At 37.6% G+C, this 23,491-nt stretch overlaps 1 long non-coding RNA gene across 1 annotated transcript; it reads left to right on the top strand.

The window, feature by feature from the left end:
• Positions 1-817: 817 nt before the first annotated feature.
• On the top strand, positions 818-2,920 carry LOC140959374 (uncharacterized). Its single transcript, XR_012171974.1, has 3 exons — positions 818-980; positions 1,066-1,118; positions 2,006-2,920. It is a non-coding gene; the product is annotated as an uncharacterized lncRNA (long non-coding RNA).
• The last annotated feature ends 20,571 nt before the right edge of the window (positions 2,921-23,491 follow it).

Here is a 23,491-nt window from a genome sequence, read left to right as displayed (position 1 = left end):
TATTTAATGAGAAAATATATAAAAATTTTGTAGATTTAAACTTAAGGGCCAAATAAGACATTTTTCACCAAAAATATTTTGGCCCATTTAAATTTCACAAATTATGTTAGCCATCTAAGGGCTCAACTGAAACGTCTGCCTTTCTTTGTGCTTAAAATGTGCTAAATTTTTTTTTTTTTTAAACACCCGATTTTCGGCCCTTTACATATACTCCATGAAAATATTTTTATAAAATATTTTACCCTTTTAAAATAAAACATCAACCAACTAGCATTCTAAAAATGAAATGAAATAGTCATAAAGTTGAAATGTCAGAAGTTAACCAACCTCAAAAGCAATAAATTTGAAAATTATATCCCATACTAAACCTCTCAGAAATCACTCAAAAGCATAAATAAATAATCTTAAAATCTTTGACGTAAATCATGAATCATAAATGCGGAAAAAGTAGAAGCGCTGGTCCTCGGGTTGCGTGCGTCATCAGTCCAGTCCAATCATCCGTCAAGCCCTCCCTCAACCTCTGTGAGAACCCGAATTTAATTATTCAGTATTTGGCAAGAATTAGAAACAATTATTTTAAAGTGCTAAATTAAAATAATTAAGCCAAATAATTATACTTGTGTGTTAAAAAAATATGTATTAGAAAATATCAGAATTATAGATGATATTAAAATATATATCAGAGTTTTATAGCGCAAGGGATTTGTAGATATTTGGACCGGGTCACATTCCCGCATTTGGGCTAATATTTGGATTCATGTGTATATATATGTGTTTTAATTAGAAACACATTTTTCCCCAAGCCCAAATTCTTTCCTCCTCCATCTTATCGTTTCTTCTCGCCTCTTCTCTTGCATCCTATTTCTTCTCCATCGTGAGCAGATTCTCATCGCCTCTTGCTGCTAGGAAGCGGGTCTCCATAGCTCACCCAAGATAGCCCAAAAAGTCCCTCAGCTCTCCTTGCCATAATCAACATCAAGGTGCTTGTTTCTTGTTACCATGTTTCTTCCAAGTTGCTGTGTTTCCTTTCCCGCTTCTTGAATTCTATTTTTCTTGGTTCTTTAGAGTGTGAGGAGGTCGATTCTAACTTTATTTCAGTTAAAGGAAAGCTTTTGAAGGTAATCTCTAAGCCTAGGTTTTTAATTTTTATTCATGGTAGAAGATGTTGAGTTCTGTTTTGAGTTGCAGGTTTTGTCTTTTGATTTTTGGGTTTCTGTGTGTATTGCACTAAGAATCTTGAATTGTGGTTCAAATATAACTTATAGATCTATGTGTTAGCTTTCTATAGTTGCTGACAAAATGGAATTCCAATTAAAAACGGATTTGATATGATTTTTCTACCCAAATGTGTCGAAATGGAATTCTGTGTTGGATCTGTGCAGATTAGCTACTGTAATTCGAGTTTATGACATTTATGCGCTTGGATTCTGGAAATATGATTCACATAAGAGTTGTATAGCTATGTGTTTTCTTCGTATTGATATAAGATTCGTTAAAGTCCATTAAGAATTGAGGCAGTTATGCTCATTTTGCGGAAACTGCTCACTTACAGAATGCTGTCCGCGAATTGCGTCGGTAGTGGCGTATTCTGGATAATTCTGGGATTTATCTATTAAGATTCTGGAAATGGTTTCTTTTAGAAAAACTTATATATTTGAGTTATCTTTCATCTCCAATTGGCGGATATTGATTTGAGTCAATGATGAGTTAGATATGAATTTTATACTCCTAAGTGTCAAACCTGAATCTGTCACAGACCTTGCATCTCATGGTTTCTGGTTTTGGGCATTTTTCAGTGTCGAGATGATTGAATTCCTTTCTGATATCTTCTGATGAAATATGGGATTTTGAGTTAGTAGTCCAGCCATGTATGATAAGTGTGTTTTGGTTAAGCTTTGGTTGAGTTATGACCTTAAAACCGAACTTAGGTACAAGCTGGAATTAGTAACTTGTTTTTGGCTAAGAGTTGAATATTTATTTGATGGAAATAAATTATTTGCCACAGGTTTTAGTAGCTAGGAAGCACCGAGGATTTCATAAACTATTTTGGTAATTTAGTTTGAAGGTTAAGGTATGGATTGATCGATTCTTTACAGCGTCTATGACGACGTGTAATTTAATTGATGTGATTTTATGATAATTATGTGTTTATGTGTTCTTTGTGCTGTTTGGGTGTATTTTAAGATTATTTCTCATTTTTAAAATAAATGTGAGTTTTTAAATATATTAGAATAATCTGTGGATTTATATGCATTGTTGAGCACGCATTCATATCGAACCATGACTATGTTGTTTCCGAGATTTCTGTTACTCTTGGATGAGTTATTTAGACATCAGAGCCGAGGACGTTTAAGCGTCACACCTCTGATGACTAGCGGAAGGGCAGAGCAGTTCTGCAGACTGACTCCCCTGACGCAAATGTGCAGGGCTGAGGGTGTATTTGACACGTCACACCCCTGGCACATGTGGCCACAATTGTTGCTATAGTTTCTTTGGATCCAGATTGATACCCGAGATTATTGGTACCCTACATGCATTGCATTGATTTCATTACATGTCAATTATTTATGCTGTAATTTATTTGATCTTCGTACTGGGGTTTGACCCCTGTCCCTCGGGGATGCTGTGGTTTGTTTTGTGATTCCATAGCCGGTTATACATGTGGTTCTGATGCAGCTGGCGGAGCGTCTGCCAGTGGAGCCCAGTGAGTCGGTTTGAGTTGGGAGTCCCCAGATATTTATACTATATATATTGAGTCATTTGCCGAGGAGATGCCTCGTGTATTTGTATGGTTGTATTATTAAGAGTTGGATATTATTTGGTGTGATCGAGCCTGGCTGGCTCTGTGTGAAATTGGTATTCTGTTTGTTTTATTGGACTCTATTTTCGAGTATAAATGTTTTGTTGTGTTGTTTTGGAATTTTTGGTATGTCTTATTTACGGGAAGGTCATGGCGAAATTTCCGTAGGCCCAAAATGGAAAATTTTTACTCGTTTTCGCTGTGTACGCTAATAAATCCTGGTTGTTTGATCATTAATAATTAATCAGGAGCACGGGCCCTCACAACCTCACCTGCATCCATCACACCTAGTGAGTCTAAAGACTCAACACACCATAATCTTTATAACAAATAATACGTATAAAACCACATGCAACAGTGAAAATATTTTTACGTAAAAATAACATTTCATGACATGTAAACATAAACTTTAACTTTCCTTTTTCCTCAACATGACATAACATAAACATTTTTCATGATCATAAACATTTTTTTTCTTTTGTTGAATCCAGATCGTTAATTGTGACTTTTCTCATCATGACATAAACCTCAAAAGTCGATGGATCCATCTACATGTAACCACAGTACTGGGCGGCGGGGACTCCAGCGAAACTCTCACCGGTCAACTGGGCCTTGGCCTATCCTCATCGAGTAGAAATACGATCGTCGGGGTTCCCTTTGGGGCCTTTTCCCACAAATGGGTTCCCTCGGGGGCCTTTTCCCCTCACGATATTCCCATTCTTACTGTTACCACAAAACCGTTACCACATATTCGTAATGATGGAAACACGATCGTTGGGCTCCCACTGGGACCATAACCCTCACGATATCCCCAACATTATCGAATTAGTCACAATTATTTCACTTTCTTCAACGTTTAACATTCTCATTACTTTATAAAAATCATGCATCACATCACAGTTTTCTTTTGAAACCAAGCATGCAACATGTATTTTAAATGTCTTCCTTAAATCATGAAAATCCCATAAACATTTAAAAATCATAATTTAATCATGAACATTTCATAAAAATTTAAAAATAATTATTTTAACCTCAAAACATTTAAAATAACGTTTTTACATATTAAATCATAAACATATCAAATTCCTTAAACATTTAAAATATCCTTTTAACATATAAAATCCCATAAACGTTTAAAGTATCATTTTAACATATATAATTCCATAAACATCCATAACTATAGAAAATAATCATATTATCACATAAAACAGCATTCAGGGTACTGCCATGACGTTTACTAATTTGAAGGTGTAAAATGACCGTTTTACCTCTGGACGTAAAATTTCTCGTTTTTAAAATTTTCTTAATTTCATTGGCACCCCAAATATTTATTTAAGTTTACTTGAATTTTCTCATATTTTTATTTAGCTTAAATCGAAAACTTTTAATTTAATCTTTAAATATAACATATTAATGCGTTTTAATCTCGAATTAAACCAAATCTTAATATAAAATTCCCAAATTAAAAACTTAGGCTTTTAATAATTATTTAAGCTTAAATATAATTTTTCATAATTTTATAAAGCTTAAAACTAGGCGTTTCAATTAATTCGTTAATTAGCGTGTCGTGCGGCAATTAAATCCCAAATAAATCCAAAACTCGTTATTTTGATCCCAAATTTTTAACACAACCTTTTTAGTATTTATTCTACCATTCCAAGTCATGAGCCACACCCGTGGACCCATGGCTCAATTTTTCCTTCTTTAATTTTTGTTTTTGACCCTTAAAAGAACCTACCGAGCCATCTCTCGATTTACTCGAGCCATGCCCAAGCCACCTTGAGCCAAAACCTAGCCAACCCATCTAGGGACCCTACTGACCAAGCCCAGCCCAAAAACAAACCCCTAAGTCTCTCAAAACCTCCTGGACAATAGACCCAATTCTGCATGTGTGGTGCGTGAGTGCTTTCTAGCTTATCTAGGACTCCTAGTTGCACTAGGACTCGCCAGCCATCTAACCACTGACCCCTCGTGACCCTAACATCCCTAGGACAGTCCCAGAACCGAGCCAACCCCCAGCCCAAGTCCCTGAACCCAGCAGCAAGTCGCTGTACCTATAAAGCACCTGCGCGACCCTTATGAGCGCAAGAGTCCTGCTTTGCGTAGGACTCCTTACAGCAGCCACCATCGAGCCCTAGCCTCCCTGACCCACCTTGGACCACCCTGAGCCCTCGCCTGGACCACCTTAGCCATCGCCTGAACCACCCCAGCCAAGCCCCCAACCCTTTGAAAATTGCCCCACTACCTGCGCCTCTCATGATGCTCTCGGGTGGGAGTCCTAGCTTGCTAGGATTCCTACCCAGCCCCTGGTCTCGAGTCCTAGCGTGGCTAGGCCTCTCTCCTTGACTCAACCACGTCCCTAGCTAGCCCTTGTCCCAAGCCGAACCCAAGACAAGCCCTCAAGACCAATATCGAACTCCTCCAACTACCATGACAGCAGCTTGGTCCCAGCTTTTATTCCTTATCATGTGCGGTGTTTTGTCTGTGTCTAAACCCTTTAAAACGTGTAAAATCATGCCCTTTTTTAACCCTATACATGGCAACCCTTCATGCACACTTGTATCATGATTTTGGATCAAAACAACATGCTTTAAAATTCATGTTTGCATAAAAACGAAAATACATCCAAGTGCAACTTATTTTCCATGCAATCCAATTTTAAATAAATACTATGGTGTGACTTATGAGAAAAAGGGAGAATATGGCGTGCCTTTGCGTTTTAAACGCACGAAAAACCGTTGACGACGAAGAACGGAGAAAACCTTGGCTCGTTTCTACCTTGAACCTTCAAAAATTCCTACAACGTGTGATGTGTGTGTGCCGTGGGGTCTGAGGGTTGTGGGGAGTGTTTCAGAATTTGTGAAGTGTGTGGCCATGTGGGTTGATGCTAGGTGTAGGTTTTTTCTTGTGCTTTAATATAATATAAATAGCTAATTAGTTTGCTAATTAGGTCTAGGCCTATTTAGCCATTAAATTAAGCCCATTAGTCTAATTAGGATTTAAATAGAATATTAACAAATTTTTTTTTGGTTTAAATAAATTTGTGAATTTATTAATCGGGTTGCCAAAAAACTCGTATTTTAGTTGAAAAACCAACACCGATAAAATTTACGCCCCGACGTATAAAATCACCTCAAAACCCTTTATTTTCAAAAAATATGAAAAACCATCAACCATATTTTAAATAATTGAAAAATGATATTTAATAAAAATCTTTTACGTTTTTCAGCCCTCGGTCTCCATTCCTCGATCGCAACTTTAATATTCATTAAAAATATTATTTTACGCATGATGATAATAAAAAAATCATATTTAACATGTAAGCATGTATGCCACATAATCAAGTAGACATTAAAATCAATTAATTACTCATTTTTAATTATTTCCTAGATTCGCATGCAGTTGGATTACGTCGTCTTAATTTGGACCTTACAATTCCTCCCCCCCTAAATAAAATTTCGTCCTCGAAATTAGAACTTACCGAATAGATCAGGATAGCAACTCTTCAAGTCTCTCTCGGTTTCCCAAGTAGCTTCATCTTCCGAGTGATTCAGCCACTTGACCTTGACCATTGGAATGACTTTGTTTCGCAATCTTCTTTCTTGCCTTGCTAAGATCTGAACAGGTCTTTCTTCATATGTCATATTTGGAGTTAATTGAAGAGGTTCATAATTTAGTACATGTGACGGGTTCGGCATGTACTTCCACAGCATTAAAATATAGAACACATTATGAACTCCTGCAAGCGCTGGTGGCAATGCCACTCTATAAGCTATTGTCCTAATCCTCTCCAAAATCTCAAACGGACCTATAAATCTTGGGCTTAGCTTCCCCCTTTTTGCCAAAGCGCATAACACCCTTCATGGGTGCTATTTTCACAAATACATGATCTCCCACTGCAAATTCTAAGTCCCTCCGTCGTTTGTCTGCATAACTCTTTTATCGGCTTTGCGCCATCTTCATTCTATCGCGAATTTTGACTATAAGTTCGGTAGTCTCTTCAATCACATCCGGACCAATATCTCTTCTTTCCCCGACCTCGTTCCAATGAATAGGAGATCTACATTTCTTTCAATAAAGTGCCTCAAAAGGAGCCATCCCGATTGATGATTTAAAGCTATTATTGTAGGTGAACTCCACTAGAGGTAATTTTGGTTCCCAACTGACTTGGAAATCAATAACACATGCTCGAAGTAGATCTTCCAAAATTTGTATAACTCTTTCTGATTGTCCATCGGTTTGATGATGAAATGCTGTACTGAATGCTAACTTGGTCCCCATCGCTGCATGTAGACTTTTCCAGAAAGATGACGTGAATCTCGGATCTCTGTCAGAGACAATGGATACAGGAATCCCATGCAGACGAACTATCTCTCGAATATACAAGTCGGAGTACTGTTGAATCCTGAAAGTTGTCTTGATAGGTAGAAAATGCGTTGATTTAGTAAGACGATCAACTATCACCCATATAGCATTGAATCCCTTAACTGTCTTTGGAAATCCCACAACAAAGTCAATGGTGACATTTTCCGATTTCCACTAGGGAATAAGGAGTGGCTTCAATTTCCCCGCTGGTCTTTGATGCTCTGCTTTAACTTGTTGGCAAGTCAAACACTCGGATACAAACTTCAGAATATCTCTCTTCATGCCTGGCCACCAATATAGCAACTGCAAATCTTTGTACATTTTCGTGCTACCCGGGTGAATTGAATAAGGTGTGTCATGAGCTTCCTTCATAATAAAATCTCTCAAAGAATCGTCACTAGGAACCCATAACCGATCTCGATAACGAACTATACCATCCACCTCTGAATATAATTTCCGACCCTCGGCTTCATCTCTAGCTCCCCACTTTGCAACTGTTCATCAGTGGACTGCCCATCACGAATTCTATCTCTCAAGATCGACTGTACATATAATGTGGCAAGATTAGGGGCCTCACCCCTAGCATACACTGTAAGCTCAAACCGCTGTATCTCGGACTGCAACGGTCTTTGGAGTGATAGATGAGTGATAACTGCTGCTTTTCTACTCAATGCGTCTGCCACTACATTAGATTTTCCCGGATGGTAGCTAATGTCACAATCATAATCCTTTACTAACTCAAGCCATCTGCGCTGTCTCATATTCAGCTCCTTTTAGGTGAAGAAGTATTTCAAACTTTTATAATCGGTGAATATCTTGAACTTCTCCCCATAGAGGTAGTGTCTCCAAATCTTTAGTGCAAAGACTACTACTGCAAGCTCAAGATCATGAGTAGGGTAGTTTTTCTCGTGAATCTTCAACTGTCTCGACGTATGGGCTATAACTTGGTCATTTTGCATTAGAACTGCGCCCAATCCAAGTTTAGAAGCGTCGGTATAAAGAATGTACTCTCCTTGTCCCGATGGCATAGATAACACAGGTGCTGAAATCAAGGCTTGCTTTAACTTGTCGAAACTGTCTTGACACTCGGATCCCCAAACAAACTTTGCATTCTTCTTTGTCAAAGCGGTCATAGGTACCGCTATAGATGAGAACCCTTGAATAAACTTGCGATAATAGCCAGCTAGTCCCAAGAAACTGCGAATCTCAGTAATACTCTTCGGTACTGGCCACTCTTTCACTGCCTCAACTTTACTCAGGTCAACTTCCACGCCATCAATAGAAATGATGTGGCCTAAGAACGCCACTCTATCAAGCCAAAACTCGCACTTGCTGAACTTTGCATATAGCTTTCTATCTTGCAGTATTTGCAGTGCGATCCTCAAGTGACGGCTATGCTCCTATCTGCTCTTGGAATAGATCAATATGTCGTCAATGAAGACAATAATAAACTGATCCAGATACGGCTGAAATACGCGATTCATGAGATCCATGAAGATCGCTGGCGCATTGGTCAACCCAAATGGCATGACCATAAACTCATAGTGCCCATATCTCGTGCGAAATGTTGTCTTGTGGACATCTGACTATTTCACATTCAACTGATGGTACCCAGATCGAAGATCAATCTTATAAAATATCGATGCTCCTTGCAACTGATCAAATAAATCTTCAATTCTTGGCAGTGGATACTTGTTTTTGATAGTGACCCTATTAAGCTCTCGCTAATCGATGTAAAGACGCATACTACCATCTTTCATTTTCACAAATAACACCGGTGCGCCCCATGGAGAATAACTAGGGCGAATGAAACCCTTTTCTAGCAATTCTTGAATTTGATCTTTCAATTCTTTCATTTCAGCGGGTGCTAGACGATAAGGTGCTTTAGATATAGGAACAGTGCCCGGCATAAGATCAATAGAGAATTCCACTTCACGATCAGGTGGAATACCATAAACGTCCTCGGGAAAGACGCTAGGAAAATCTCTCACAATATCAACATCTTCTAATTTCTGACTGATATATTCATGTGCAGTAGTGACACATGCTAGATAAGCTTGGCATCCACGCTTGATAAGCTTCCTCTCACATAGACAAGAGATAATGTGCGGCATTTGCTTGTTTCTTGCCGCCTCGAAGACAAAATGTTTACCACTAGGTGGCCTAATAGATACCGATCGCTGACCGAAATCAATCGAAGCTCCATTCACTGATAGCCAATCCATCCCAAGTATGATATCGAATTCGGGCATAGGAAGCACAATAAGATCTGCCCGAACCACATCCTTGAATAAACGAAGCTCCAGATTCTTGACAATCTTAGACGTGAGCATTTGGTCACCGGATGGGAGAGAAAATTTGAAACCCAAACCCATATCTTGAGGAGTAATTTTCAGTCTTTTGATGAAGGTTTCAGATATAAAAGAATGTGTAGCTCCTGAGTCTAGCAATGCATAGGTAGCTACACCTAGAATGATGATCCTCCCTGCGGTGAAAGATGTCTTTTAAATCTTTTCGTGTTGAAACTTAAGGATTTTACTATCATTAATTCCCAAAGTTATACGTAGATTGCGTGTTGAACTTAAACATTTCTTGAAAAAATTGCATTATGACCCTTCTATTTTTCTAAAATTTTCATTTTAGCCCTTGAAGATTTTGAAAATTACATTCATGGCCCTTAAGAATTCGGTAATTGCATTTTGGTCATTTAAATTTTTTGAAAATTACAATTTAAATCCCAAAATTTAGAAATTCTCCAAAATCCCCATTATTATGATTTTCTTTAATTTTTGGCCCTAAACTTTTTATTTGAAATTAAGTCATCCTTTACATAAAATAAGGCACAAAATCAATATTATTTTCCATGGTTTCTAAAATCGTAACTTAAATTCAACTCAGTAGAATATGCAACCTAATTTCCACTAGGTTAGATTTTGTTCCCAAATCAATTCTAATAACCAATTTTACATTTCATGCAATAATAAGCAATATAAAAATGCTAAATGACTAGATTACCCGTGATGAGTGTAGTGTCTGCCTCTTCCTCAGCTTCCTCGGCATTCATAACATAAGCTCGTGCCGTAGTAGCTACTTTCCTCTTGGGGCATCCAATAGCTTTGTGTCCATCCTCCTTGCAGTAGAAACATTTAAATGATCCAAATTCACATTTGCCAAGATGTAGACGGTTGCACACTTTGCATGGTTGCCTCTCGGCAGGCTTCAGTGCTCCAGGATTTTGTGGCTTTGGTGGTGCTGGCTTCTTGACTGGACCTTGGGGCTTTTGAGGCCCTTGAGGTCTAGGAGGACCCGTGTATGGCTTCTTGTCAGGCTGATTATTACTTTGGTGTAGTTGCCTCTTGCGCTGTAGCTCAAAGTCAATGTCCTTCAAGGATTGTTCCGACTGGAAAGCATAAGTAACGGCAGTAGCATAATCCAAAGGACGCATTATCATATCATTATTCCTTATGGTAGGTCGCAGACCATCCATAAAGTGCCTAAGCATCTCTTCAGCATCCCTGGCAATAAGGGGTACGAAATGACAACCCCTATCAAACTTCTTGACAAACTCAGCAACAGTCGAGCCTCCCTGACGGAGGCTCATAAACTCTCTCTTCAGCCGTCCTCTCACATCAGCAGTAAAATACTTCTCATAGAATATCGATTTGAATTGAGCCCAAGTAAGTGTAGCAAGGTTAACACCCTGCTCAGCTCCTTCCCACCATAAAGAAGCGTCATCCCTAAGCAAATAAGTGGTTTACACCTCACACGGTCCGCATCTCCCATATCTAAATAGCGAAAGTGTACCTACAGAGAACGAATCCATCCCTCTGCAGCGAAAGGGTCGGTAGTGCCAGAAAATTCCTTCGGCCCTAACCTCTGGAACTGATCATATATATCCTGCTGTGGCCTAGGCGCCTGCTGCATCTGCTGTAACTGTTGTTGCAACTGCTGCTGCTGCAACTGTTGCTGCTGTAACTGCTGCTCGAAGAGACGAGCCATCCCCTCTAATGCACGTGTAGCAGCGTCTCCTGGTGGTGGTGCATTTCCTTGTTGATTCACACTGTTCTTTGCTTGGTTTCCATTAACGGGGGCACGTGTAGGAGGCATTTTATCTGTACGTTTTCCAAATTCTAACGTAACCATCATGCATTCAAATGTAAGTTTTCTAATCATGTGACATAGCTTATCCCATTTAACAATTTAAGCATGCAAGCATAAATACTCAAAAGCTAATAAACATGTAACGTAAACACAATATCCATATCCTCATGCAGATAACAATGTATTAAGTCACATAAAGCATGTAAAACTTACAACTTGAGGCTTGATGAATGATCTTCCCGGCACTGATGGTGGCACAACCCTTTACAGGACCCTTGGCTCTGATACCAACTGAAACGTTTGCCTTTCTTTGTGCTAAAAATGTGCTAAATTTTTTTTTTTAACACCCGAATTTCGGCCCTTTACATATACTCCATGAAAATATTTTACCCTTTTAAAATAAATCATCAACCAACTAGCATTTTAAAAATGAAATGAAATAGTCATAAAGATGAAATGTCAGAAGTTAACCAACCTAAAGAGCAATAAATTTGAAAATTATAGCTCATACAAAACCTCTCAGAAATCTCTCAAAAGCATAAATAAATAATCTTAAAATCTTTGAGGTAAATCATGAATCATAAATGCGGAAAAAGTAGAAGCGCTGGTTCTCGGGTTGCGTGCGCCATCAGTCCAGTCCAATCATCCGTCAAACCCACCCTCAACCTCACCTACATCCATCACACCTAGTGAGTCTAAAGACTCAACATACCATAATATTTATAACAAATAATACGTATAAAACCACATGCAACAGTGAAAATATTTTTACGTAAAAATAACATTTCATGACATGCAAACATAAACTTTAACTTTCCTTTTTCCTCAACATGACCTAACATAAACATTTTTCATGATCATAAACATTTTCCTTTTCTTTTGTTGAATTCAAATCGTTAATTGTGACTTTTCTCATCATGACATAAACCTCAAAAGTCGATGGATTCATCTACATGTAACCACAGTACTGGGCAGCGGGGACTCCAGCGACACTCTCACCGGTCAACTGGGCCTTGGCCTATCCTCATCTAGTAGAAATACGATCGTTGAGGGTTCCCTCTGGGGCCTTTTCCCACAAATGGGTTCACTCGGGGGCCTTATGAAAATCATGTATCACATCACATTTTTCTTTTGAAACCAAGCATGCAACATGTCTTTTAAATGTCTTCCTTAAATCATGAAAATCCCATAGACATTTAAAAATCATAATTTAATCATGAACATTTCATAAAAATTTAAAAATAATCATTTTAACCTCAAAACATTTAAAATAACATTTTTACATATTAAATCATAAACATATCAAATTCCCTAAACATTTAAAATATCCTTTTAACATATAAAATCCCATAAACGTTTAAAATATCATTTTAACATATAAAATTCCATAAACATCCATAACTATAGAAAATAATCATATTAGCACATAAAACAGCATTCAGGGCACTGCCATGACGTTTACTAATTTCTAGGTGTAAAATGACTGTTTTACCCCTGACGTAAAATTTTCCGTTTTTTACATTTTCTTAATTTCATTGACTCTAACATGTCCCAAATATTTATTTAAGCTTACTTGAATTTTCTCAAATTTTTATTTAGCTTAAATCGAAAACTTTTAATTTAATCTTTAAATATAACATATTAATGCGTTTTAATCCCGAATTAAACCAAATCTTAATATAAAATTCCCAAATTAAAAAATTAGGCTTTTAATAATTATTTAAGCTTAAATATAATTTTTCATAATTTTATAAAGCTTAAAACTAGGCTTTTCAATTAATTCGTTAATTAGCGTGTCGTGCGGCGATTAAATCCCAAATAAATCCAAAACTCGTTATTTTGATCCCAAATTTTGAACACAACCTTTTTAGTATTTCTTCTACCCTTCCAAGTCATGAGCCACACCCGTGGACCCATGGCTCAATTTTTCCTTCTTTAATTTTTGTTTTTGACCCTTAAAAGAACCTACCGAGCCATCTCTCGATTTACTCGAGCCATGCCCAAGCCACCTTGAGCCAAAACCTAGCCAACCCATCTAGGGACCCTACTGACCAAGCCCAGCCCAAAAACAAACCCCTAAGTCTCTCAAAACCTCCTGGACAATAGACCCAATTCTGCATGTGTGGTGCGTGAGTGCTTTCTAGCTTTTCTAGGACTCCTAGTTGCACTAGGACTCGCCAGCCATCTAACCACTGACCCCTCGCGACCCTCACATCCCTAGGACAGTCCCAGAACCGAGCCAACCCCCAGCCCAAGTCCCTGAACCCAGCAGCAAGTCGTTGTACCTATACAACACCTGCGCGACCCTTATGAGCGCAAGAGTCCTACTTTGCGTAGGACTCCTTGCAGCAGCCACCATCGAGCCCTAGCCTCCCTGACCCACCTTGGACCACCCTGAACCCTCGCCTGGACCACCTCAGCCATCGCCTCAACCACCCCAGCCAAGCCCCCAACCCTTCAAAAATTGCACCACTACATGCGCCTCTCATGATGCTCTGGGGTGGGAGTCCTAGCTTGCTAGGATTCCTCCCCAGCCCCTGGTCTCGAGTCCTAGCGTGGCTAGGACTCTCTCCTTGACTCAACCACGTCCCTAGCTAGCCCTTGTCCCAAGCCAAGCCCAAGACAAGCCCTCAAGACCAATATCGAACTCCTCCAACCACCATGATAGCAGCTTGGTCCCAGCTTTTATTCCTTATCATGTGCAGTGTTTTGTGTGTGTCTAGACCCTTTAAAACGTGTAAAATCATGCCCCTTTTTAATCCTATACATGGCAGCCCCTTCATGCACACTTGTATCATGATTTTCGATCAAAACAACATGCTTTAAAATTCATGTTTGCATAAAAACGAAAATACATCCAAGTGCAACTTATTTTTCATGCAATCCAATTTTAAATAAATACTATGGTGTGACTGATGAGAAAAAGAAAGACTATGACGTGCCTTTGCATTTTAAACGTACGAAAAACAGTTGACGACGAAGAACGGAGAAAACCTTGGCTAGTTTCTACCTTGAACCTTCAAAAATTCCTACAACTTGTGATGTGAGTGTGCCGTGGGGTCTGAGGGTTGTGGGGAGAGTTTCAGAATTTGTGAAGTGTGTGGCCGTGTGGGTTGATGCTAGGTGTAGGTTTTTTTTTGTGCTTTAATATAATATAAATAGCTAATTAGTTTGCTAATTAGGTCTAGGCCTATTTAGCCATTAAATTAAGCCCATTAGTCTAATTAGGATTTAAATAGAATATTAACAAATTTTTTTTTGATTAAATAAATTTGTGAATTTATTAACCGGGTTGCCAAAAAGCTCGTATTTTTGTTGAAAAACAAACACCGATAAAATTTACGCCCCAGCGTATAAAATCACCTCAAAACCCCTTATTTTCAAAAAATATGAAAAACCATCAGCCATATTTTAAATTATTGAAAATAGATATTTAATAAAAATCTTTTACGGTTTTCAGCCCTCGGTCTCCGATCCACGATCGCAACTTGAATATTCCTTAAAAATACTATTTTATGCATGATGATAATAAAAAAATCATATTTAACATGTAAGCATGTATGCCACATAATCAAGTAGAAATTAAAATCAATTAATTACTCATTTTTCATTATTTCCTAGATTCGCATGCAGTTGGATTACGTCGTCTTAATTTTGGACCTTACACCAACAACTCAAGGTCCATGACACTTTGATATTCCAAAATACTTTTGAAAACCATAGTTGTCACCGCCATCCGTCATGGGTTTCCAACCAAGATGCACAAAAAAAAATTTATTTAAAAGAAGGAGGGGTTGGGGCTGCCCTTGTGGGCAGCACGCCCGAAATTCACCCCAAAACCAACCTCGATTTGTTGCGATAAATTATCTCATGCGTTATAAAAAGTTCTTAATATTATATCATATATTTGCTACACAATATAGTAACCTTATCTCCTGATACCACTTGAAAGGAGATCGGTTACGGTGCCTGGAAGCGCAACGTAATTTTCGAAAAACATATTTTTAAAACAAGAAAACCGAGCAGCCACTATGATGTGTGTAGCAAATAACAAAAACACAGAAATTTCATACATAGGGTGTTTTTGAAATGTACCTATCAATCACAAAGATTGATTATTGGCTCCAACTAAGTCGTAAACAACTTAGCTTTTGAGGGTAGAAAATCTACAAGCTTCCCTTGAGCGCTTCTTGCTCAAATTCTTTCGAATTAGGTCCACCACTAACAAAGAAGATCCTCTCTAATTTTGCACTAGAAAAATTAGAGGATTTTTCTTTGAGAAGTGTATATTTTCCTCAATAAAATTGAAGAAGAAAATTAGGAGAAAATTGTGAGGAATATTTCGGCCATGGGGTTTGCTTGGAGGAGAGAATAAAAATTCTTGGTTGTGTAAAAATTTAAAGTGTATCCCAAAGACATGCATACCTTTAACTCAAAAAGTTGTCTCCAACCCTTCACCTCTCAAGTATGCATTTTATTTAGGCTTGTAATAATTACAAAGTCCATGGACTTATATTTAAATATCCCAAACATATTTGAGACCATAAACTTTACTTGAATTTACTCAAGCCCACTAGTTGAATAATTATTTCCTATTGGGCTCTACAAAACTCAATGTTATTTAATTAATTCAACACTAGAATTAATTTAATTATTTGGACTCTATTAGGTCCACTAATATTTAATTAATTCAACACTTGAATTAATTTAATTTAGTCAATAATAATGTTAATGAAAATCACAATTTTCAAATACATTATTTATTTGAGCCATCTTTTAATTTAACAACACTTCATTAAACTAAAAGTTACATTCCCAAAATCCTCTTATAGAAGTCATACTTCTATTTTTATTTGCGCTTATAAACTCCTTTATAAGTCATTGAACTATTTTTCTTCTCAACGGGATCTAGAAAGTTAGCACTTGTGTGACTCTCAATGGTTCAATTATACAACTAGCCGTGGGTTCTCGTCTCAAATGTGATTCGGGACTAAATATGTCCTTATATGAGCATACCCCAGTTGCTCCATTCTTACTTATCAACTTCTTGATAATAAGAACGTCAGAACTGAAGTCTGATAGTACCCAACCAATCATGTTAAACGCCTAACAGCATCGCTTACATGACTCCCTAGGTATCAAATGATAGTTCCTGCAAGAACCAATCTATTATGGTTAGCGTACAGTATGGTCCCTTCATCTCATATACCCCCGACCGATTCGACAACTATTGGTATATCGAGAGATGTCAAAGAATCGATGGTGTATTCTATAAAACCCCTTTCATAAATACCACCAACACTATGATCAGAGATTTCAAACTACATACACATGAGATTACATAGGATATCAATACCCGAAGGTAAGAGGTGAATCCCCGACTACAATGCATCGACTCCTTCATGTTTCGACAAAACACCCAACCTTGCCACCTGATGACCCCATGAGAGTCGGTAAACATGTCAAAGTGCAATGCTAGCATATAGAATCTCAATGTTGTCCTAGGTCATAAAGACTAATGATGTACAACCATAAAATAGGAAATTTCCACTCGAGAAGTGAAAACCACTTGGAAAGTCCTTTATGGAGGGTTGTTCAGTACACTCTACAAGGAGCACCTATCTGCATGCTCGGACATCACAATGTCCCCTACCAATGAAACATGGTACTCACATCGCAGATACATGTCTCAAACTCGAGCGGCCTTTATCCTTCTTAGTGGCGGCTGAATCGACTAGAAACTGTTTAGAATATACAGTATTTCAAATATGAGTTTAATGATACTCATCATATGAGCATCTTATATTCTTTCTAATCTTTGTATATTCAAGGACTTTATCTATGCAACTAGCATGGGTATTCAGATAAAGATGTGTCAAAACAATAATTTCAAATATAATTAAAATAAAGATTGTTTTTACATAGAGTTTCAACATGAACCCTCGGCCAGCACTTGGCTCGATAGGCACCTAATCTAATTGTAGAGCCCAAAATTAGTACACGTAAAACACATGTTTTTATTTAAATTGCTAAATTATATAATTTAATTTTAAATTTATTTGAGTGATACATGATTTATGAAATTTCATTATTTTGATTATTTATGTTTTTGCGATGCACGTTAAAATGTTCTCTTGAGTTTCATATTTCAGGCGATCATTCGATATGGGATCGAGAAAAAGAGACCCGCGACGATTTTGGTAATTTTAAAATGTGGTATTTTATTTTAAGTTAGGATTGAGGCATTTTAAATGATTTATTAAATTTTAAGCATTTTAAAACCTGATTTATTTATTTAGTGATTTTAAGATTTTTAAAACTTTTAAAGTTTAGCAAGTGTATATTTTAATTTTTAAATGAGGTTGTTAGTAGAGTTAATAGTGGGGATTAACTTTTAATTAACATTTTAATTCATAATTAAGCATTTTATCCCCCTAATTTAATTAAAACACATTCACACATGCACATTCCTACACACACACACACGTATACTCACACACACATTTCATTAGCCTTCATTCATTTTTAATTTTTTTTAAAGCAAAACTTAGGGTTCTGTGTTTCAGCAGCAGCCGTCCCTTGCCATTCGAATTTTTCCAGCAATTCTTGTTTATTTTGTTGCAAGAAAATCGTGTCAGGTTTGTCCCGGATCAAACCTCGCATCGTTCCCGCTTCGGTATCGTCGTTTCGGTATTTTCAAAGATCTAATACATGTATATTCTTTCGTTTTTGCATCGATCTTGTCATAGTATATGTTTTGATGTTTATTGTATGTAAAATTTCATGTATGTTGTGCAAACGTTTGATCAAAAAAGTTTTGAAACGATTTTGGATCAAAATTTTAGATCTCAAACATGAGTATGCTGTCATTTAGAGTACTGTGAATTTTCGGTCGACTTTTGGAAAAACTTTCAACATATAAAACGTAGTACTTTTTGATACCTTCGATTTTACAGTAAATTTGTAATTTTTGGACAAGAAATGAGTGAGTTATGATCATTCTCGTGTGACTACTCAACTGTGTTGGTTTAAAAAAATTTCGCGTAGTGTGGCGCTCGAGCGCCAGGCCTTCTGGACGGGGCGCGCTTGAGCGGTAAGGTTTTACCGCTCGAGCGCCAAGCTTTCTGTAAAAAAAATTTTTAATTTTTGTCTTGGACAGACATGCATAATGTATTAGTATGTTCGACGTGCAAAGAAAGTATTTTATGTTTTTGAAGTATGCTAATTTTCTTGTGACCAAATATGAACGGGTTTGGAATGCTAATTTTCTTGTGACCAAATATGAACGGGTTTGGAAATCGGTGAACGTGGCCGAGGAACTCTCCACTCCGGTAAAGCATGATCGAGTTTAGATCAGGATTGCAAAGCGGTAAAGCATGACAAAGAACCAATCCACCTTGTAAAACATGACTGGGGATCTCATGTATGCGGTAGTGGATTGCAAAGCGGTACTTGATGATGTCTTTCACAGCTTTCCAGTGTGGAAGACCAGGGTTCGATTGATATCTACTAACTACACTTAGTGCAAAAGCCACGTCAGGACGTGTAGATATCATCTCATACATGATACTACCAATTGCAGATGCATACGGAATTCGTTTCATCGCCGCTATTTCTGCATCAGTCTTGGGAGACATAGACTTCGATAAGGACACACCATGACACATTGGTAGATGTCCTCTCTTGGACTCATCCATCGAGAACCGCTTAACGATGGTATCAATGTATGTGGACTAGGTAAGACCAAGCAATTTTCTTGATCTATCTCGATAGATTTATATTCTCAATACAAAAGATGCTTCACCCAAGTCCTGCATCGAGAACTTACTCACTAACCATATTTTATTTGATTGCAACATCCCTAAATCATTCCAAATGAGTAGAATGTCATCAACATAAAGCACCAGAAATGTCACAGCACTCCCACTAACCTTATTTTACACAAAGGGTTCCTCAGGATTCTTAGTAAAACCAAACTCTTTGATTGTACTATCAAATCTGAGGTTCCAATTCCTAGATACCTGCTTTAGACCATAAATAGATATCTGAAGTTTGCATACCATATGCTCACTTTCAATAGATGTAAACCCTTCAGGTTGAGACATGTAAATCTCTTCCTTAATATCCCCATTAAGAAAGGCTGTCTTTACATCCATCTGTCATATCTCATAGTCATACCATGTAGTTATAGCTAGAAATTTTATTATAGACTTGAACATTGCAACTGGAGAAAATGTTTCCTCAAATTCAACTCCTTGTCTTTGAGTATAGCCTTTTGCTACCAATCGCGCCTTGAAGGTCAATACCTTCCCATCCGTCTCAAGTTTCCCCTTGTAAATCAATTTACACCCTATGGGAATAGTTTCCTCAGGTGGATCCACAAGATTCCACACTTGGTTCGAATGCATAGAATTCATCTCAGATTCCATAGCTTCAAGCCACTTAGATGAATCGACATCAGATAAAGCTTCCTTGAAGGTCATTGGATCAAGTCCATGGTTAGGCTCATCATGGCCCTCTTCAAGAAGTAGACCATATCTCATAGGTGGTCTCGAGATTCTCTCGAATCTTCTAGAAGGTTGTATCTCCTCTCTTGGCTCTTCGGGTGTGGGTTCTACAATTGTGGGTGTTTCTCGAACCTCTTCGATTTCTATCATCTCCCCTTCTCTATCAAATAGAAATTGATTTTCCAAAAAAGTTGCATTCCTAGAAACAAACACCTTTGTTTCTTAGGGATGATAGAAATAATATCCAATAAAATTCCTTGGCTATCCCAAAAAGTAACATAAAATGGATCGACAATCCAATTTATCTCCCACTGCCTAATTCACATAAGCATGGCATCCCCATATTCTAAGATAAGAATATTTGAGAGGCTTACCCATCCATATCTCATATGGTGTCTTATCAACTGCCTTTGAATGGACATTGTTCAACAACAGTGCCGCTGTCTCAAGTGCATATCCCCAAAAGGATGGTGGCAACTCTGTTAACCCCATCATAGACCGAACCATGTCCATCAAAGTCCCGTTACGACGCTCTGAAACACCATTCAACTGCGGTGTAGCAGGAGGAGTCCACTGCGAGAGAATCACATTCTCCCTAAGATAATCTTGGAACTCGGCACCCAAGTATTCACCACCTCGATCCGATCGAAGTGACTTGATGCTTCGTCCCAACTGTTTCTCTACTTCACTTCTAAATTCTTTGAACCTTTCAAAGGCTTCAGATTTGTATTTCATCAAATACACATACCCATACCTTGAAAAATCATAGGTAAAGGTGATGAAGTAGGAATGTCCATGCTTAGTGGTGATGCTAAGCGGACCGTACACATCGGTATGGATCATCCACGTTGCCCTTAAAGGAAATTTCGGTCATGTTTCCATTTCGACAGGATTCACAAGTTGGGAGAGAATTAATATCAGACATATCAAACATGTCTACTCCCACTAGCTTGTTCATCCTTCTTAGGGAAATATGTGCTAATCGAGCATGCCATAATTGTGCCGAATTTAGAGTATCTTGTTTTCTATTGTTTGTTGTTGTTATTGCTTGGACATTGTTTAGTGGAATATCTTTCAATTTTAAGTTGTAGAGGTCATTTTCAAGTTCATCTGTATCTATCAAACATTCATTCTTGTAAAAGTTGCGAACACATTTGCTAAATAAACAAGAATATCCATCTTTGTCAAACATATAAATGGAAACAATTTTTTTCACAAAATCAGGTACAAACAAAATATCTCTTAAAATTAACTTAAAATCATTGTTCAAAAGCAAGTAAACATCTCCAATAGCCTTGGCTGCAACTCTTGCCCCATTGCCCATCCTCAAGAAGGTCTCACCATCCCTTAGTCTCCTACTTCTTCCCATCCCCTGCAAATCATTACAAAGATGTGAGCCACAGCCGATATCCAATACTCAAGAAGTAGAGTTAATTTAAATGTTTACTTCAATATAGAACATACCATTTCCAGAACCTTTCTGGGCAAGATATTCTATGCAGCTACGCATACAATGTCCAGGCTTCTTGAGCAGTCTTGTCAGCCTTAACTAGTGTGGCTGCCACAACGAGATTCGGAGCTTGCCTCTTCAAGGGCACATTCTTCTTGGGACGTTGGGAAGAACGCTTCTTTCCTTTCTCACGTGGACCAATATTCGTACCAGATGAAGAACCCACATAAAGAACCGACTTCTCTTTCTTGATGGATGACTCAAACGTAACAAGCATATTCACCAACTCCTCAAGGGTAGGCTCCAGCTTGTTCATGTTGAAATTCACCACAAAAAGATCAAATGAGCTCGCAAGTGACAAAAGCAACACGTCAGTGGTCAACTATGATGGCAACATAAGATACATGCCAACGAGCTTGTCCACAAGCCCAATCAACTTTAAGCCGTGCTCATGGACCGAAGCTCCATCTCGCATGCCTAAAGTGATTAGCTCCTTGACGGTAACATGCCTAAGAGGTCGAGTCTGCTTACCAAAGAGCTCCTTGAGATGCAAATGAATGTCAGCAGCACTTTTTGTGTAACGTCTACTCATTTAAAAGTGCGGAAATAAATTTTTTTTTAATAAAAGCTCACATTTTCGAAATAACATTTAAAAATGATATTAAATATTTGACAGTAAAAATAGTGCAGTTTAAAATAACCAAACTCATCCAAAATCATACGTAAACATAAACGAATAAAAATCTTAAAATCATCAGCATATGAAAATATTCATCTCCTCTCAAATCTCATGGATCAAAATGCGGAAAACATGCGGTCCTCGGGTCGTGTCACCGCACCAGGTCTGCCAACTCGGAGTTCGGCACTCCAGTCCCCTCATCATGAAGCTCACCTACATTACACACGTCTATTGAGTCTAAAGACTCAACACACTTGTACTAGTAATAACAAGTACATATACGTAGCACACAACAATGAAAAATAGCATAATCAACATACATTTCATGTCTGCAGTAAAATCGTATGCGTAAACGTGTCCTGTCAAAACATGGTAACAATCATAGCATGTATCATCGTATCAACATATACGTGTTAAATTTCTTAATATGAATTCCGTTCATTAGCTCTGATTTTCGTATCATCATGTCAGTCGATGGATCCATCTACGTGTAACTGTGGTACCCGGCAGCGAGGATCATCAACGACAGCATTACCCGTCCACTGAGTCCCGGCCTTATATGTCATTGTGTCATCGTTTCATCGTGTCATCGTGTTAGTCACAACTAAATCACTTCCTTCAAAAACGTGTTATCATATTCATCACTTAAATAAAAACATACATATACGTATCTTTTTCCTTAAAACCAAGCATGCACCGTATTTATCGTAATTTCATAAAAATCATAAACGAGATGCATAAACATTTAAAATATCATAAATTTGTGCTCAGGGCGCTGCCAGGACCAAAATCTCACCACGGGTGCAAAATGATCATTTTGCACCTAAAAACCCAAAATTTCCATTGTACCACTGTACTTCTAAAATTGACCCAAATCTTACCAAACTCCTTAAAATGCCCCAAAACATTTTTATAAGCTTTCCTAGACGTAAACTCGAGCTCATTTTACAACTTAACCAATTCGTTTTAAAACTTGGACCGGGGTCCCGATTTTAACCCGAATCGAACCGAAACTTAACCAAAACTCTCCCAACTTTTTATCATACCTAAAAACATTATAATGCTCCTACAAAAATGTCATCACGCACCTAAACTCACGGCTGAAAATTCCAGCACAATTCAAAACTGTAACGCCCCGAAAATTGAAAGGCCCACGCAAACCATATGCATGCAATTATTAAACTCTCTTGTATTTTAAATAAATATTTTAATTGCATGAATTAATTGTGTTGTGCATATTTACATGTTTAAAATATAATTTTCTACATTGTTGCATAAAAATGTATTTTTAATTGTTATTCGAGTTGCGATCGAGGAACGGAGACCGAGGGCTGAAAAATAGAAAATGTTTTATTGGTTAATTGTTTTTAAATTAAGGGTGATGCTTTTTATTATTTTTGAAAATAAGGGGTTTTGAGGTGATTTTATACGCCGGTACGTAAATTTTATCGGTGTTGGATTTTCAACAAAAATGCAAACGTTTTTGTAACCCGGCTAATAAATTCACAAATTTATTCAAACAAAACTATTTTTAATATTTTAATTAAGCACTAATGGTCCTAATTAACATGCATAATGGGCCTAAACTT

The sequence above is a fragment of the Primulina huaijiensis genome, chromosome 2 (assembly GCF_012295235.1).
Source record: "Primulina huaijiensis isolate GDHJ02 chromosome 2, ASM1229523v2, whole genome shotgun sequence".
NCBI classification, from domain to species: Eukaryota; Viridiplantae; Streptophyta; class Magnoliopsida; order Lamiales; family Gesneriaceae; genus Primulina; species Primulina huaijiensis.
The sequence above is the reverse complement of the archived record's forward strand: the minus strand, read 5'-3'. Positions and strand labels throughout refer to the sequence as shown.